The sequence below is a fragment of the Podarcis pityusensis genome (genome assembly GCF_964106645.2).
Source record: "Podarcis pityusensis genome assembly, chromosome: 1".
Classification (NCBI taxonomy): Eukaryota; Metazoa; Chordata; class Lepidosauria; order Squamata; family Lacertidae; genus Podarcis; species Podarcis pityusensis.
This window is the reverse complement of record NC_138028.1, coordinates 31,759,460-31,778,903: the sequence shown is the minus strand read 5'-3', so window position 1 is coordinate 31,778,903 and position 19,444 is coordinate 31,759,460. Positions and strand designations below refer to the sequence as shown.

Genomic DNA, 19,444 nt, shown 5'->3' with positions numbered 1-19,444 from the left:
CATCTGTTTTATTCTAGCCACTCTGCTGACATCAAGCTGGTGAAGGCTGCTCTAAAAGCTTCCAGGCTAGGCTGCTGGTGACCTCTGAAGACCTTTCACAAATTCAAATTTCACAATGAAATATATTATGCTCGTGGAGCCAGTGCCGTTCAATATCCTTACAGCATAATGCCGTTGTCATCAGAATTCTGTCCCACTGTGATAATGGAGTCGACTCCCTAGTGTGTTTAAGACTGCAGCCTTGATTAGCAGTGGCTTGGATGCAAATATTGTTAATTGTGGGTACATTTGAAAACTTGAGGTAGGGTGGTGGGAGACAGTTTAGGGTGAAACCTTGTGACTGCACAAGGTATTTGTGTGTTCAGACCCAGAAACCTCCCCCCTAAATAAATTCACACTTGACTCAAATTTTGATTTGGTTTTTGGCAGAATCTAGGCCACAACTTTATTGATTACAGAAAGTGACTGGTTACATAGGCTCTGGTTCGACTAGCTCCCTGCCATGCAGGTAGCGCTGACCCAGGGCACCAGCATAGGTCAGCCAAGGGTGAACACATGGATAAGCGGAAAGCCGGGAACAGGCTATCTCCGCCACCCAAATGTCCCCCTGGACTCAGGCATGGGCACAACCCCCTCAGGGGTAACCAAACCATCGAGTCCCTGGATTCCTTTAACGGAATATCATTCACATAGGGATGGTGAGAGTGTTCTCCCATCCCTATCACCTGATCCAGAGCCTATCTGCAACCTTACAAGTTGTGACGATTTTCTATGCAGCAGGCGAAACCCATATGGCAACAGCCAATCAGCCAAGTGGGGAAAATTCCTGCCGTGCCCCTATCCCAACAACAGACGACACACGACGGCATAGCAAGGTTAAGCACAAAGCCCTAAAAGTAGGGAGAGGTGGGTGGGTGTTCCGAATGCATCCACCGAAAGAGGAAGCTCTGGGTCACGTGTATGGGCATAAATAGGTCCCTGGAACCATTTGGACTGCGCCCCATTGGCCAGATTGTACCCAGCTTCGAGGGACCTACCAATTGGGTGTTGTGGCTGGCCAATCGTACCCACTCACAATACAGGGTGTGGGTTTTCCAGGTCTCACCACAATATGTGCCCTCTTTAAGGGAGGACCCAATTTGGACAAGATGCAGAGAAAGTGAGGTATGCTTTGATTCCATTGTAATTAACCTGACCATTATGTACTCAGGTCCTATTGCTTACATTTTTAGGGAACTATGAGAAACCTAGATAGCATCTTAAAAAGCAGAGACATCACCTTGCCAACAAAGGTCCGTATAGTTAAAGCTATGGTTTTCCCAGTACAGTGGTACCTCGGGTTAAGTACTTAATTCGTTCCGGAGGTCTGTACTTAACCTGAAACTGTTCTTAACCTGAAGCACCACTTTAGCTAATGGGGCCTCCTGCTGCCACTGCGCCGCCGGAGCACAATTTCTGTTCTCATCCTGAAGCAAAGTTCTTAACCTGAGGTAATATTTCTGGGTTAGTGGAGTCTGTAACCTGAAGCGTATGTAACCTGAAGTGTATGTAACCCGAGGTACCACTGTAGTGATGTATGGAAGTGAGAGCTGGACGATAAAGAAGGCTGATCGCCGAAGAATCAATGCTTTTAATTATGGTGCTGGAGGAGACTCTTGAGAGTCCCATGGACTGCAAGAAGATCAAACCTATCCATTCTTAAGGAAATCAGCCCTGAGTGCTCACTGGAAGGACAGATCCTGAAGCTGAGGCTCCAATACTTTGGCCACCTCATGAGAAGAGAAGACTCCCTGGAAAAGACCCTGATGCTGGGAAAGATGGAGGGCACAAGGAGAAGGGGACAACCTAGGAGCAGGAAGTAAACAGGCATGTGACACACAACAATCATGCCTGACTATTTAAGGTGGAACGGACACTATATCCTAACATGGACAGTGTTCTCGAAGCTACCAACATGAGTTTGACCAAACTGCGGGAGGCAGTGGAAGACAGGAGTGCCTGGCGTGCTCTGGTCCATGGGGTCACGAAGAGTCGGACACGACTGAACGACTAAACAACAACAACATGAACGTAAGAAAAGCCTGCTGGATCAGGCCAATGGTCCATCTATAGTTCAGCATCCTGTTCTCACAGTGGCCAGCCAGATGCCTGTGCGAAACCTGCAAACATGACCCAAGCACAAGAGCAATCTCCCTTCCTGCAGTTTCTAGCAACTGGTATTTAGGAACATTACCATAGCCATCCTGGAGGGTTTTCTAAAATGTAATGCTGTGCACCATATGGGCCGTTCCCTGCTAGTTGAAACAGAAGTGACAACACATGGAGATAACATGGGTATTGGGAAATACCCCCCCCCCCAAATAAAAACAGATCCCAACAGAATTGGCAAATTCTATCAACTGCTACACTCACAAATGCTGGTCCTACCCCCTAATCATAAAATACACTCCTTAAATAGATATGTTGCCTGCTGTTGCTGTCACTACTATTTCACTCATAAGGCTTTTATTGTTAGCAATTATTGTTATTAATCGATTTTCCTTGTTAGTTAACATTGTTAAAGTGAGGGGCAAAAGAACCTTATGTTTGACAAAAGCAAGTAAATATGCAGTAACTTATCCTTGCTGTCTTCTTATGCCTCCTTAACTTCTTCGTATGTTAACAAAAATGGACAGAACAATATAAATTGCTGATATATATGTGTTTCTAAAATGCATAAATTGCATCCATTCAGAGAGCTTTCCCCCAATATATAATATGGCAATTTTTTCTCCTGCCACCTCTTAATTCCATTCTCTATTTTTGCTCTACCCATTGTTCTGTCTTCCTTTCCCAATATGACAAGGACTATTGCTGTAATTGTCTTACAGTACCCATAATACTTTGCTCCCAAGTAATGATAATAATACTGTACATTAAAAGAACATACCAACTACAGTCTATATTTAGTATTACTCGGCTGTCACTTTTACAAGCATACTTTGTATTTTAAAAGCTGCACATTTTCATTTTATCTTTTTGAATCTCTGAAATATGTCGCAAAGATACAAAAGGCTGGAGGATAAAAAGAATTCTTCTATTCAAAGTCGGGGGTGGGGCCTTTCATTTGCTGAAAGTTTTGTAGAATACTCAACTTAGATTAATGGCTGGCGTCCTATGAAATTCTTACTTTTGCGGTGTATAGCAAAAATGAAAACGTGTTTTTCTGGTGGCTCAAATAGCGGGTTCCATAGGAGCCAACTCCTATGGGGCCAAGGTCCCAAACAGAATATTTGAGCCCCCCCAAAAAACAAGTTGATGGGCTTTGCCATTTTATTCAAGTTGGCCCCCCTGGATTGGTTCCTTTCCTTTTCACAATTTTGTGTCACAGGAATGATCCTCACACAACACTCTAAAAGAGGAGACGTTATCCGAAACTCAACCTGTGAAAAACAGAAATGTGTGCCATAATTCAGGTCACGGTCGCTACATCATTTTTCCAATAAGGCAAAAATGCAGTACTTTCCCATGTTATGATTTTAGATGGTGACCTGAATAGCAGGAACACTTCTGTGACTAAAAAATAATTATCAATTATTTGATTAATTAAAACTCTTGCAAAATTTGGCATGAATTCAAAATCTGGTAAATTTCTCCTGGTAGGAATATTGCCCTCCCTAGCATATCAGAACGACAATATCACTCACAAAAGCCTCAGTCTCATAGGCAGGGCTGCGGATTGTATTGAGTGAGGAAGCTGTTGGGAAGGGGCTCATGGAAAAGATCCCAGGTTCAATCCCTGATTTCTCCAGGTAGAGCTGGGAAAAAGTCCTAGAGTCTAAAATCCCTAGAGAACTGGAGACAGTGCAGAGTGAGATGGACCAAAAGAACAGCCAAAGTGGTCAAGGGGATGGACTGTGACTCCCCTATGAAGAATGGTTGCAGCATTTGGGACTTTCTAGTTGTGAGAAAAGGCTTGTTAGAGATGACATGATATAAGTTTATAAAATTATGCATGTGACTTTCTTTAACTTACAAAAGCAAAAAGTCTGTCTAGAAATGCATGCTGCCTCTCTTACTGAATATGTAAAGAATGATTTGATTCATGGGTAGGCAAACTAAGGCCTGGGGGCCGGATCTGGTCCAATTGCCTTCTAAATCTGGCCTGCGGGCGGTCCAGGAATCAGTGTGTTTTTACATGAGTAGAATGTGTGCTTTTATTTAAAATGCATCTCTGGGTTATTTGTGGGGCATAGGAATTCATTCATATATATATATATTTTCAAACTATAGTCCGGCCCCCACAAGGCCTGAGGGAAAAAGTTTGCTGACCCCTGATTTGATTCCCAGAGGACTACGTGTCCCAAAGGCACTTACTTTATTTAAGAATGATAAGAGTTTGTTGAGAAATGGGTACCTATCCTTAATAAAATTATGCATGGCCAAAAGACAGTGGATAGTGAAAAGTGCCCCCCTGAAACCCTTTCGTAACACTCATGCGGCTGAATGTTGGAAGATTCAGAGCAAACACTTCATAAGGCACAGCCTTAAACTATGGAACTCACTCCCACAAGAGGCAACAATGGCCACCAACCTGGGTGACTTCAGAAGAGGATTGGACAAATTCATGGAGGATAAATCTACCAAGGGCTACTAACCACGATGGCTGTACTCTGCCTCCACAGTTGCTGCTTCTGAATACCATTTGCTAGAAACCAAGGGAGCAGAGAGTGATTTTGTGATGGCCTGGGACTCGGACTCGGACTCGGACTCGGACTCAGAGCCAGAGGAGTCTCAGTCTGCACCGGATCCTTTGCCTCAGGCATCATCTGAATCAAGTCTGGGGCCTGATTCTGGAGAGCCCCAGTCTGCGCAGGTTCCCCCGCAACAAGCACCAGCTGGGCTGAGTCAGGGGCCTGAGCCTGCCCTGGCTGCAGATGTGAGGATTCCCTCGTTGCCTTCAGCTGACCTTGCCTGGTTTCCTGCCTCGTGTCCTGCCTTGACCCTGTCGGACTGACTCCTCGCGGAACCCTGGGATTTGGGACAGGACCTGGACCGCGTTACTCGGGTTACCCCCGGGCCCAGCACAGATCTTGTGCACAAATCCTGCTTGCGGGTTTCTCACAGGCATCTGGTTGGCCACTGGGAGAACAGGAAGCTGAACAAGATGGGCCATGGGCCTGATCCAGCAGGCTCTTCTCATGTTCTTGTATTCTGTTTGTTAAGTTGTGGGTGAACATATCAGACGACACAGCGATTCTTCAAACAGCTCTTCTTTATTCAGAGGCCAAAACAGAACTGAACTGAAGAGCTCAGTCAGCCTGCTTATATAGAGCTCCAGAACAACGTAACAGTAGCAACTTTCTAAACATATCCAATCACTGAACGTCACTTTCGATCCTTCATTTGCATACAAACTATCCAAGCACTGAACGTCACTTTCGATCCTTCATTTGCATAACTATCTACAGTATCCCCCTACTGGCCCAGGGTGAGAACTTCAGTACATAACACTGTTGGTCTAATAGCGTAAGGCAGTTTTCTTCATTCCTATGATCTTGGAAGCTACAACTTCTCCCTGACTCAGTTTTCTAAGTCTTTCAGCAAAAATATGTTCAATCCCCCCATCTCATATATACCTGACTGTCCCCATTTGCTAGGAACCATCCCTGTTTTCTGTTCTCTCTGCTGGTAAATCCCTGTCCCTATATTTGACTTTTACGGGATGTTTTGTAACATGTCCCTACTTGTCATTCTTCATGGTTCACCTCTCCCCTCCGGCTCTCTTGAATTTAAATCTCTGAGTGGGGTAGTGGCAGAGGATGCAACTTGTCTCTAATGCATATGCATGTGGATACACATGTAAAGACGATAACACTATGCAGTTCACATTCTGTTGAGGATCATTTCATAATACTGATAATAGCTTATGGGGCAGAGTTATTTTTCTAACACACCTTTACAAGAGGAAGAAACGTTTTCTTATTTTTTTTAAACAGAGCTATCACAGAGTGCATGGGAACAACAGAGCGAAATTTGAAATGGGGAGGTGTGGGCTTCAGATAGTAACTCTTGGTATGAATAACAGGGGTGCTATAAATCTGCCCCTTTTATCTATAACAGTGCTGCACAATGGTTAGAATGTCAGGCTAACACCTTGGAGTCCAGAGTTCAAATCCCCCACTTAGTCATGAAGTTCACTGCATGACCTTGGGCCAGTCACCATCTTTCAGCCTAACCTGAAAGGTCCATAGAGGAAAGTTGGGATATAAATTTAACATTAATAATACTGGAAGAGTGCGCATCTAAGGCATTTTAGAAAGACGGGATAGATTGGAATTGGGAGAAGCCATGTTCAATTCTGTTCTGCTGTGGCCGGGATGGTTCTCAAGTATCCTAAGATTGTAGGTAGTTCTAAAGACTTGAGCAGATATTGGAAAGCCACCTTGGCCAAGAAAAGGCTTTCTGCCCATGTATGACATCACCTATAACCAGGGAAATGCCTTATAAACGTGTAGTGGAATTTGGTAAAGGTAAAGGTAAAGGGCCCCTGACAGCTAAGTCCAGTTGCGAACGACTCTGGGGTTGCGGTGCTCATCTTGCTTTACTGGCCGAGGGAGCAGACATTTGTCCACAGACAGTTTTTCCAGGTCATGTGGCCAGCATGACTAAGCTACTTCTGGTGGAACCAGAGCAGCACATGGAAACACCGTTTACCTTCCCGCCGGAGCGGTACCTATTTATCTACTTGCACTTTGACGTGCTTTTGAACTGCTAGGAGCTGGGACTGAGCAACAGGAGCTCACCCTGTCGCGGGGATTCGAATTGCCAACCTTCTGATCGGCAAGCCCTAGGCTCAGTGGTTTAGACCACAGCGCCACCAGTGTCCCGTGTGGAATTTGGTAGATTTCAGTAAATAAGGCTTCATTCTGGTCCCAGTTCAGTTCTGTTGCAGCTGGAACCACTTTCGCACCACCAAATCCTCCGTAGAATTCAGCAGCACCCCTATAAATAAATGTTGTGCCTTGAGTTAGGGACAGCAGTAGCTGGAGAGGAGACGCAAATCCCACACTCCCCTCTCTCTTTCCATTCACCACTAATTCCAGGAAAAGGCAGCTGCTAGCAAATGGCTCCGGCACAAAAGAGGTCTCAAATGTCCTTTCTAATTCTGAGATGTGCCAACCCCTATTCACAAGTTCATGGGGTGTGCTGTGGAAGGCCTAGTGACAAGGAGGTGAAGGCAGTTTTGCCATACAGAGGCAGGCACAAGGAGGGGATGCAGGAGATGGCAGATATGGATTTTTTTAAGGGAACCATCGCGCTGTGAGCAGGCCTCACCGAAGAACAGTGTGATCTTATTACCAGCGTCTCTGTCCTTCCTTTCACTCACCTCCCCACCCCATTATTTTCCTGCTTGTTTTCTTCTTTGCTTTGTTGCTCCTGTGATGGAAGATGGAAGCTCTTGGAGTGAGAGTTTTCTGCTGATTTCTATTAAGTGCCCAGCAAGTCTTTAGGTGTTAAGAAAACATTAAGTGATAAAAAATAAAATAAAAAGATTCGGAGATTTGAAACTGTGCCACCTCATGCAATCTTACTTGAGAAACACATTTATTTAGCCACAGTTATGGTCCTGGCACAGAGACAAACACTGGAAAGCTGACAGAGACTGTAAATAAGCAAAGGGTATTCAGATAAACAGCAAGGAATGGAGTTGTGGGAGGTATGGAGGGTGGTCTGATATAGCTTCTTCATTAGAAGTCTGGAGATTGGACCAGGAGACTATAATGAGATTCAGAGATGATACTAAATCAGAAGAAGCTGCAAACCTCAGTGAGGATAGAGAAATTTACATGCATCCATCTTTTCCCGAACCTACTAAGGCCAAGGTAGATGACATTTAAAATGATATAGAGTTCCATTCCAACTGGAATACCGATTAATGGAGGTGGGGGAATAAGCATGCTTGAGAACATCAGTGATGTACAAGAGAAGGGAACCTCATGGAACAGAGAGAGATCTAGCCCCAGGTCATTCATTTCCCTAGTCATTTTGCAACAAGGCTATGTTGAGTGTTGTGAATGCAACAAAGGAACATGGGAAGCTGCCTTGTACACAAAGACAGACCGTTGGTCCATTGAGTTCAGTACTTTCAAAATGATGCTCAGTGGCTCTCCAGTTTCAGACAGGGGTCTCTCTTGAACCTGGGACCTTCTGCACTCAGAGCAGCTGTTCCGTGACTGAGCTTTGGCCCTTCCCCCTCTCTGTAAAATGGGATATACATGGTTACACTTAGCAACCACCTTTTTTGGTATAGGAACTAGTTATGAAAGGGATTATTCCAGTTATGTGGAAATCCAGCAATATGTTGACTAATCTAGAATAAATCATTGGGGTGGTGTGATTAATCAGTTCAAGAAAGTGTTGTTTTTAAGAAAAAATAATTCAGGAAACATGAGAAAATATATTTATTTTTGGCTTATTCTCATAACTGATATGAGTCTTGTGGGACACTAGATATCCAGTATGGTCTAGTGGTTAGAGTCTTGGACTTGGACCAGGGAGACCAGGATTCAAATCTTATTGGGTGACCTTGAGCCAGTCTCAGCCTGCCCTGCCCCACAGGGCCATTGAGAAGATAAGATGAAGGAGGGCAGGACTATGAATGCCTTTTCAAACACTTTAGAGGAAAGGCAGAATATAAATGAAGTAAGTAAGTAAACAGGTAAATATGATAATGTAGGGATACTTTATTATTATAAAAAAGCCTGTTTCGAGGGCAATGCACAAATTGATGGATTGTATGCTGCATGTCATTACAGCATCCTGCTTTTCAAAATGAAGTAAAATATAATTAAAATAATAGCACATTAATAAAACTCCACACATTATGCATGTCCAGAGGGGCTGATTGATTAAACTTTTCATTGTGCCTCAGATCAAAAGCAAAACAAAGAGAGACAGAAAACCGGTCTCAGATGTTGCATTTGTGGTAAGATAGAACCTGAGGAATGATGAGGAGAACAGAGGGTGAAGATAAAGCAAAGTTGCTTTTCACAGATGGGCTGTGCTGAGCTGCATCCATGAATACAGTAGGCGCTGCCAGTGCTTCCTGGACAAGGTGTCCTCTGTATGGGACTTCACTAGAAGTGGCAGCAAAAAACATGTAAAGGTAAAGGGTAAAGGGACCCCTGACCATTAGATCCAGTCGTGGCCGACTCTGGGGTTGCGGCGCTCATCTCGCTTTATTGGCCGAGGGAGCCGGCGTACAGCTTCCGGGTCATGTGGCCAGTGTGACTAAGCCGCTTCTGGCAAACCAGAGCAGCACACAGAAACGCCGTTTACCTTCCTGCCGGAGCGGTACCTATTTATCTACTTGCACTTTGAATGTGCTTCCAAACTGCTAGGTTGGCAGGAGCAGGGACCGAGCAACGGGAGCTCACCCCATCGCGGGGATTCGAACCGCCAACCTTCTGATCGGCAAGTCCTAGGCTCTGTGGTTTAACCCACAGCGCCACCCACGTCCCAGCACCACCCACGTTGACCTCTCCCCAAATAGCAGATTTCCCAAGCCCCTGTAACATAGAGATAAGAGAAAGCTGTTACACTGAGTCAGGGGTAGTTCGCACTTATACGTACACCTCTTAATTTGCTGTAATGATTCACAGCTGAATGTGTGAACTGACTCAATTAACAGCATTGAACCTAAAGTATATATGAGCAATGCTATGATGCTGGCCCTGTGATGACTAATTCAGTCTCACCCATGCAAGCCGCAGCTTCATGCTTGTGTCATCAAGTTACAAAAATGCAAATGTGTCTTTGTAGAGGAGCATAACCTCTGGGAACGCAAGAAACTGCTTTTCACCGACTGAGCCCAGCATTTGTCCCTTCTGATTGACAGAGGTCTTTCCGCTCACCTGTTACCTGGTTCTTTTAATTGGGGGCATCAGGGATTGAATTGAGGATCTCCTGCATGCAACACAGGTGCTATATGGAATCCCACAGGAATAGAAACCTCACAAAATATTCACTTTTGTGGCTCGTTCACATTCCTCAGCTGCAGTGCAAATGAGGAAGGGAATAGCTTACACTCTTCTGGAACTACAGAAAGGCTTGGGCGTATATTCGCCACCTCTGCATTTTGGATGCCCAAGTGGGAAATACAGTCAGTTCCTTAGGATTTGGTGTCCTCAGCTTTCATATTTTTAAATAAGTCATTATGATTACTAACCGAAGAGGTTGGAAGCATAATGCCAAAGGTTATTGGATCAAAGGATGGCTGAATGTAGCTTGTAATGGCCAGCGTTTTTGTGCTCTGTGCAGCTCCTTCCACTTCCCTCACATTTATTCTGGACATTCTCAAAGTGTTTCTTTCCCTTTATCTTCTTGTGCTTTGCACCTGAATGGTTGAAATTGTGGGTCTTAAGAGGAGAAAATACTTAATAAATATATATAAAAGTGTAGACCTCTTTTTACAGCACATAATGTAGGCTTCTTTGACATGTGAGGGTCGGCTTGACTGGAGTTGTCCAGTACTCATGGAGAGCTCTGACCCAACAGAACTTTTATGTCGCTCACATCTAAAACCTTCAGAGGCAGCTGCCTTGATCTAAAAAAAAAGAAGAAAAGGCTGGGGAATAAAGCAAAACTGACACTCAGAGATTTGTCTTGTAAAAGTGCTTGTAATACATCTCTCTGGGGAAATAATTTCCCAAATGCTCAAAAGACACTGCAGAAGGAAGGAGCAAGGAAGGCTGAGACAGACGGGAGGAGAAAATTAGATGACGATTTTCAGAGTGATGTAATTTTGGGAAGAGGTTAGTGCAGGAAGGAAGGAAGATACAGCTGTGGGTTTTTTTCTTTAAAAAGCTGAACTAATGATTGCATGCAAATGCAGGCAACAACCCCCATGATCCTTCTCCAAAAAAACTTTCTCTATCCCCTCACCTCTTTATCTGCACCCCACAACAGGGGACCAATCATGTCTTTGTCCTCTGCAAATGTCATTTGGAACTTTGGGGGGGGGGGTGCCTTGGGGATGTGTGATTTGAATTTAAAAGAGGGGGTGGGAGACAGAGAGTTAAGGATGAGCAAAGTGTTAATTTCTCCATCAACCAGCAGCAAAGTTGTTTTTTCTGGTTCTTGGAAATTTGTGATATGCTTACATCACCACCTGCCTGCTTCTCTGCCATTGGTGCAACCTCCCCAAATGCACCTCATGCCATTATCCTGAGTTAGGTGGGTCTGCAGAAGATGGGTGCTTGTGTCCACACTCCCCCCTTTCGGCATTCCCAGCAGGATTATGGAATTCCCAAGATGTGATTGTTTATGTGTGCTACAAAATTGAGAGGCAATGGCATTTTTGACTCTTCAGCAAAGCCAGAACAGCCAATTCATTCCAGGTTTTAAAAGGCAATTAATTTCCATGCTTCTAACCAACCCATTAAAGTATCACTGAATCGAGATGCTATTTTTAAGAACATTTCATGCCAAAAGAAAAGGGAGGGAGAAAAGGAATGTGGAAAGGTTCCTATGAACGAAAACCACGCATTGTTTGAAAAGCCATTTTAGACATATTGCCTAGAATAAAAGAGATTTGTGCGGCTGACTTTAAACAACCACCTTTCACAGGAAGGCAGTTCTAACAAAAAAATGATTTAAACTCCACGCTTTAGTCCTGCAATTAATTAATGAATCGGTGTGTGACAATAAGGTAGCCAGCATGAGAAGTCAGGACTATGTTGAGGGATGAAAGGAGGCACAGTTGGGAAACACTTTGTCTGCAATGAAAGATCCCACCCTCATCTGACAAGGCAATGTTGTTGTTGTTGGGGAATATATTGCAAGATGCAGAAGTATTTAAGCAGAAGTTGGACAGGTTTCTGTCAGCGATGCTGTAAATTCTTGCACTGAGCAGAGACTGGGTGAGATTACCTCAAAAGTCTTTGCTAGTTCTACAATTCATGTGATTCTATGTGTCCTTCATGAGCTTATGTCAACATGACACCAAAATGTTGTCAGGCAGACCTTAGTTTCCTACACCCAAAAAGGCAAGGTGCTAATTTACCTCAGAGTAGCTACCTGTCCCGCCCTAAACAGTTATGAGATGTTGTTAAACAGAGATAAGTAGCAGTCTACCCTCAGGGCAACTGCAGCTTATGTTTAGGGCAGGGGTCCCTGATCTCTTTGGACCAGTGGGGGCACATTTGGAAATCTAAGAAACTGTCATGGCCCTCCACAAAATATCCATTTCACAGAAGAAAAACTGGTGATGCTCAGACCTCCCCACAGCGATAGACAGGCGGTCTACATTCTCACACATGAACCAACAGAGATAAAAAGCAGGCAACACCCCTCAAAAAGCAAGTCGCACCCCCTAATTAAGCAACAGCAATCCCTAAAACCCTCATTTAAACACACACACACACACACACACACACACACACACGTGGCAGGGGCCATTGGCAGGGATGCTATATTGTGGACCCCAGGTTTAGGACAAGACAGAAAGAGGCAGCAACTGCCCTGGAGTAACTCTAACTAATTTGCCTAGAGGAGGAGTAACCAACATAATCTGTGCTGGATGTTGCTGGACTTTTAACTCCTATGAGCCCCAGAGGGCATATCAAATGGTCAGGGATGATGGGAGTTGTAGAATCATAGATTTATAGAATTGGAAGGGACCGCAAGGGTCATCTAATCCAACCCCCTGCAATCTTTAGCCCGATGTGGGGGTCGAACCTATTGCCCTGAGATTAAGAGTCTCCTTCTCTACCAACTGAGCTAGTTATAAAAACACCTGAAAAGCAGCACATTGACTACCACTGGCACAAAAAGATGATGTCTCCACCAGCCACCAAGTGACACTGAGTCTCAGAACAGGTAAGCCACAGCTTCAGATTCATGGCTTCATGGGGCAGGGAACATATTAGAGGTCTGGCCGTGGGCCGAACGGCAGTGAAAGTGCAGGAGAGAGACATCCGTAACACAGGACTGGAGTTTTCACATCTCAAAGTGCCTTTGAGCCTCCCTCGCACTGCATGTGCGCATGAGTGGATGTAGCTCATGCCACCCAGAAAGTGGAAAAGAGCCATTTTTAAAAAACGAATATACTTCCCAGCCAATATTAGTTAATATTACATTCCACATTACAGGCCAATTTGAGCAAAAAGCCATTTAAAACCTTGGGTATAGGAGTGCCATAGACTGGAACGACAGATGGCACACACTCTTTAAGCATCGCTGCCACACAGAGTCTGTCCCAAATTCTGATGGAGCCTAAAAAGGATGAAAGCAGGTGAGAATGAGAGTGGCTCTATCCGAGCATCCCTTGTGGGACCTGCCGTGCCCACGCAGACCCAGGCAGCCCAGGCTGGAATTGCAGCAAACTGGGCTTCGCTCCAAACTTGTGACAGTAAAGCTTTCTCAGTTCTCAGCCAGCTTTTTCTCCCATCCTCCTTTACCTCTTGGCTGCTGTCTAAAGAAGAGGTACCAGTCCAAGAAAACACTTCTAGGTAGCTTGTAAACACTGATTAGAGGAAAATCACGCCTGGGTGATGACTGCATTCTGCATGCAACTTAACTTCTGTGTCAGGCATCATCTCCTGCCAAGCACAAGCAAATGTCTTCAGAGACGAAAGGCACCAAGAGTTTGCCTTGGACTACATAGGTACAGATCCTCGAGTGGCAGCAAAATACAGTGGATCATCTTGGGCTAGTCGTCCCGCTGCCTGACTTACCTCGGTGGGGGCTTGTGCAGATAAAATGGGATAACCTCCCTGCTCCTCCCTCGCAAAATCCTCTGTATTCCTAAGCCTCAAGGGACCCCTCCCAGCCCTCCTGAGTGAGAAGGAGGGAGGCATTGTTGTTCTTCCCTCCGCGGGAGTCCTGCCTTCTCCTAGGGGTTGGGGAGGGATAGGAGCTTTCCCTCAAGAAATTCAAAGCGCCCAAGATGAGCAGCCACATTTTCCCCCCTCCTCGGCTCACCGGGGACCGTGGGCTGGCTCTTAGAGGGATGCTCAGTCCTAAACACGCTTACGCAGAAAGAAGTATTATGAAGGCAAAGGGGTTTCATTGTGTAACCCAGGGCGCATCGAGTCCCATTAGACGCTGCGGACCTTCCACGCGTGGAAACATGCTTAAGACCCGGGGGGTTCATGTTTGCCACTGCCTGGCTCTCCTTCGAGTCTCTCTCTTCCCCCGCGCTCCTGTGGCGCCCGGGCAGCGCGAAGTTCAGGCAGCCGCCGGAGCCGGAGGAGGAAGCGACCACAGCAGGTGGCTCTCTCTCCGGAAAGTGCAGCCCAACCGTCCGGGGAAAGGCATCTCGGAGGCAGGGAGACCCTGCCCAGCTGGGGCTGTCTGTCGAGGGCCAGGAGTCGTCCACTCGACTGGTCTAGCAAACCCAAGACGCAGAGATTGTCCCTGCGCCCCTCACCAGGGCATCGGGCGTTTGAGAAGCCTGCCTTCCCAGTGGGTCCCTCCGACAGCCGCTTACCTGGGAGCAAGTTCAAAGGGGACTCGCTTCTGAGCAGATGCGCACACGAGGGCGCTGTCCACGGGGCGTGCCTGGAGGAGCCACATATTCCCCAAACTTCATTCAAAGAGTCGCCCATTCGCCCTCAGATCCCCCCCGAGCCCACCCACATATGATAGGCTGCTCCCCACTCCGGCACCCCCGCTATTGCTCTCTATTTTCGTTTGGCCCAATACTTAGGAGAGGAAGGCGGCGGCGGCGGCACTCGGGAGGTCCTCGCTGTGCGCCTCGACGGCACGCGCCCCCGGTGGGGGAAAGGTGCTCTCGGGAGCCTTACCTGAGCCGAGGAAGCTGCTTCAGCCGCCGAGTTGGAGGGAGCCGAGCGCAGGCATCCTTGTCCCTCCCCCGGGCGCGGCCGATCCTCGCCTCGGGGCCCCTGCCTTCGGTGGGGAGAGCTTCAAGTAGGCGGAGGGTCAGCGTCCGGGAAGCAGCGCCGCGGCGCAGGCGGAGCCAGAGCTGAAGATGCGCCCTTGCGCGGCCGAGAGCGGCGCTGCTCCGCACAAGCCTTTCAGCTGCAGCAAAGCTTCCCTTCGCTTGCGAGCCGGAGATCCCCGCCGAGCGGAGTGTCCTCTCCCCCCGCCTCCCCTCCAGGGGGGGAACTGCGCCGCCAAACGGGGGCTCCGGCTGCCTCTCTCCAACTCTCCCTCTGCCCCAAGCCAGACACTTGGCATCTCCCCCCTAACCATCTTCTCCCCTCCCATTTCTTCAAGCGCCCCCCCCCCCACTCCGCAGCCCGCCCACCCTCACTGCCGTGGCTTTTTCCTGGTCAACAATATGTCATAAGCTCAGACAGGGCTGCACGGAATGTGAGAGAATCACCAGCTTGATTCCAGCAATAAGATTGTTTTGTTTTGTTCCAGATTTGAGCCCTTCATTTCTAAACCCAATCTGATGACTGGGAGATATTTGAACAGCCCAGTCCCTAGGCTTGTTTACTCTCAGGCATAAGACTCGCTGTCTTCCATGGGATAGTTTCTCCGAGGTAACTGTGCAGAGGATCGCAGCCCCAATGCCTCATCTGTATATTCTCGGAACCATTTAATTTATACCTATGCGTATTGGGGGGGAGTTAAATAGGACAGCATCTCTAAACGATCTATAATAATAGATGGATTTAAAAAATAATAATTAAAACTGTATTTATTATAACCTGTTTTTACTTGGGGCTGCCAGGTAAGGGGCTGAGGAACTAGCTTAACTGCCCAGGTTCAGCCCCAGATGTTCTCGCCTGGTCTGAGACCGGTTGGGGCTTTGGGAGCGGGGAGGGCTAGGCAAATTTGAATTTGTGAGGCTAAGACCGAGGGATGGTTTTCATTTTCATTTTTATTTCATTTTTAAAATTGTGTTATCTTCAATAGTCTTCCAAAGGTTCCCAAATTATGCAAACATTAAATTAAAACTGTTAAATCGAGGCTACAAACCTAAATGCAACCAAGTGGGAATAAATCTTACTGAACTCAGTGGAACTTATTTCTGAATGGACATGCATGCAATTGCCCTGTAAGCAGCAAGCCTATGAACAGTTACTGGGGAGTAGGGCCCACTGAGCAGAGTGGGTCTTACTTCTGAGTAAACATACATAAATTTGGGTTCTGTCATAATCTCCAATCGATTTGCAGTGCTAATGATCAAGCAAGGATATGAAGAATGTGCTTGTCACTCAGTCTGTGTGCCCAATGGACTGATACACAAACTACAGACCCCTTTTAAGACCTTTCTTCACATGTTCTGCACCCCAAGGTGGGTGAGAGACTTGGGATTTTGTGAAAAGCCAACTGGATCCCTCTGTAATTGCTGAAAATCTGCTGAGCATTCACCAGATTACCCCTTACTGTGATGCTGTATTAGTCTGGTAGATAAGGGAGTGGTTGATGGCTAATTTACCCACTCCGTGGAATCTCTCTGCCAGTAAAAATTAAGAGATGCTTCCGCTTCCACTCTCCCCACCAGTCTGATTTTTGTCTAGTCTGAGTAGAAATGTTTAAATCCCTGTGGTATTGAACAAGTGACATGCTCCCCCACCCCACACTGAGGAAAAAGAAAAGACACCACAGGGCAGCCTTTGCCAACCTGCTGCTCTCCAGATGTCGTTGGACTACAGGTCCCATCAGCCCCAGCCAGCGGGGGCTGATGGGAGTTGTAGTCAAAGAACATCTGGAGGGAACCAGGTCCGTAGGGGAACTTCCATATAGAGGAGCGCTTGATTTTGTGCACTTGAAACAGAGCAACATGATGACAGTCTTGCTGGATCAAGCAAAGATGATTCTCGTATTCTGCCTCTGATAGCCAGATATCCCTGGGAAGTTTGCAGAAGTTTCGATGATATATGGACAGCAAAATGGGCACCAATAACTTTCAGAATGGGTTAAGTTATATGCACAGAGGATGGAACCATCAGTAACAATTAGCTATGTCAGCTAAGTGGAACCTCGGTGTTCAGAGGCAGTGCAACTCTCTGCTGGCCAGATGCTAGGGGCAAAAGCAGGGCACGGTGGCCATAGAGACCCTAATTGATTCGCTTTCAGCATCTGCTCACCAGGTGTTGCCACAGAATGTGGAAATTCCCCTTTTGGATAGAGATTAGTTTAGTGATATGCAGCATATGGTCTCCATGATTAAGATATCATGGTCAGACCCTGACATCTCTCATTTAAAGGGTCAGGTGGTAGGTGATGAATAGGGACTGAGCTAGACTGGTAAAGAAAAAGTGATTTATATGCGTTGTATGTGTGACAGAACATTGTGCCACAAGATGGCGACGTGGAGTCCAGTTTTCCTCTACCGGTTTTCCCTGTTTAAATTTACAATGCTTTACCAGAGGTCAGCAAACTTTTTCAGCCGGAGGCCAGTCCACTGTCCCTCAGACCTTGTGGGGGACCAGACTATATCTATTTTTTTGGGGGGGGGAAATAACAAATTCCTATGCCCCACCAATAACCCAGAGATGCCTTTTAAATAAAAGCACACATTCTACTCATGTAAAAACACGCTGATTCCCGGACCGTCCGCGGGCTGGATTTAGAAGGCGATTGGGCTGGATCTGGACCCCGGGCCTTAGTTTGCCTACCCATGCTTTAAACTGAAACACTTCTTTGACGTCTCTAGACCACAGGACCTGAGATGCTGGGGTGTCACTGCCAGGAAAGAATGATCAGTATGGACCAATGAATATCAGGGGCCTACCAATGTGGTGCCAACCGGTACACAGGCAGTTGCAAAGGCTGCCCCTGGGGCCCATAGTGTCTTCCCAAACAGCTGAAATTAGGCTTGAAAGAAGCATTTTGGTGCAGTCAATATAATAGGCTGTGGTGTATGCTTGGCTGTGTGGTGTATGTATACGTGTGTGGGTGTGGTGCCCACAACAGTTCCTCCAGTGTGCAAACATGCCCACAGACCCCCAAAAGGTTGGCATCGCCTTGCACCATAACTATAAGGCAACTTTGTATGTTCCTATCGCAGTCCTAGCTCTCATAGCCACTGTAAGACTCCATCCTCCATAAATTTAATGCAACCTTTTCCTAAAGTTGCCTTCAGCATCATCACAACTTTTGAGAATCCATCTCATAAGTTAAATTATGCTTATTGTGTGAAGAAGCGCTTCATCCTGTCTGCCTCTAACCTATCCCTGATCAACTGTGTTGGGTGACTCTTCTTCCTACAATTGCAAGAGAGGGAGAAAAATGCCTGCCTGCCCACCTTGCCGGTCCTCTTCATCCATCATTCCATTCATAATACCTGGAAGCCATCCAGGGAGACTGTGCCTGATCCTCGTGCTGATTGTTGTCTGTCCAAAGAGCAGACTGGCAATGAGCATGATCAGCTGGGTTGGATGGCAGAGTCCCAAACAGCAAATGCTGCAGAAAAAATCTGGAGCTAGAAGCTGGTACCTCTTTCTTGTAATACTTATGGTCTAGCGCTACATCAGCCCTGGGCTCTGCTACCATCTGGAGAGGCCCTAACTTGACAGTGTATGATATTTCTCAAGGCAAGCAACACTTGCCCCTTCTGGTACATCAGCTTTGCCATCAAGCAGCCCCTGGGTCCATCTGCAGCTCTTCCTGCTTCCTCTCGCAGGAGAGATTAGCCTGGAACCTGGACCAGACCATCAACTGCCAAGGGGGCGAAAGACTGTGCAGATCAGCGAGAGGGGCTGCTTGTGTGTGGGTTAGCCTCTTTATCATCAGCCAGCCCCTGGGTCCATCTGCAGCTGCTTCTGCCCCTTCCATCTGGATGAAAAGACTGGCATCTGTACTGTGCCAGCAGCCGCCAGGAGCTAGAAGAGACTGCTCCCCTCTAAAACACACCCACCCCTAAATTGCACCTTCGCATGGATTTTAAGTCTAAGCCACTTTGCAGGCCGGTCTTGGCTGAAAGGCTGGGTGTATCCAACATATAATAGAATAACATGTCACTGTGTAGCAATGCTCTGGTATCATGTCTAACAAAGCCTCTTTGAGGTTTTTTGCCACCCACTCCTCTTCTTGGTTCTGTGCAAACTTTTTCAAGGAGTGTAAATTTACTCCCAGCTAAGCTTCAACAAGATTCCTTTTATTTTTATTTTTATATTTTATTTTATATTTTATATTTATTTTTTCTATAATTTTGTAGTCATTTTAAGTTCCATGTAAGGTGAAGAAATGCTTTTTGCCAATCCAAAGTAGTAAGTGCCCTTCTATTACAATCCTAATGCAGCCAGGCTGACCAGAGCTTGCCAGGGAACTGCTCTGGCAGGAAAAATGCTCACACACCCCTTACTTTCCTGCGTGTGGATCAGGTATAGTCTGTAAAATGACTCAACCTTAGTTATTTAAATACATTTAAAGTTCTGAAGGGATCAGAGAATCATAGAATTGTAGAGTTGGAAGAGACCCCAAGGATCATTTAGTCCAACTGATTCTATTCCTCAGCTTCCCTCCCTCCAGAATTTCTTTC

At 46.3% G+C, this 19,444-nt stretch overlaps 1 protein-coding gene and 1 long non-coding RNA gene across 3 annotated transcripts in view; one reads left to right on the top strand and one right to left on the bottom strand.

Annotated features, from left to right (window-relative positions):
- Positions 1–19,444, top strand: part of LOC308462543 — a 301,862-nt gene that overhangs the window by 89,044 nt on the left and 193,374 nt on the right. The window lies entirely within an intron of this gene.
- The window catches only part of SYNDIG1L (synapse differentiation inducing 1 like), a 99,471-nt gene that overhangs the window by 35,359 nt on the left and 44,668 nt on the right, over positions 1–19,444 (bottom strand). Inside the window, exon 1 of one of the 2 annotated variants that reach the window (XM_080979509.1) lies at positions 14,790–15,192. The exons of the other annotated variant lie outside the window; for it this stretch is intronic. The gene's annotated coding sequence lies outside the window, so the exon portion shown is untranslated. Of the gene's footprint in view, positions 1–14,789; positions 15,193–19,444 lie in introns of those variants that run through there. 2 annotated transcript variants of the gene reach the window in all.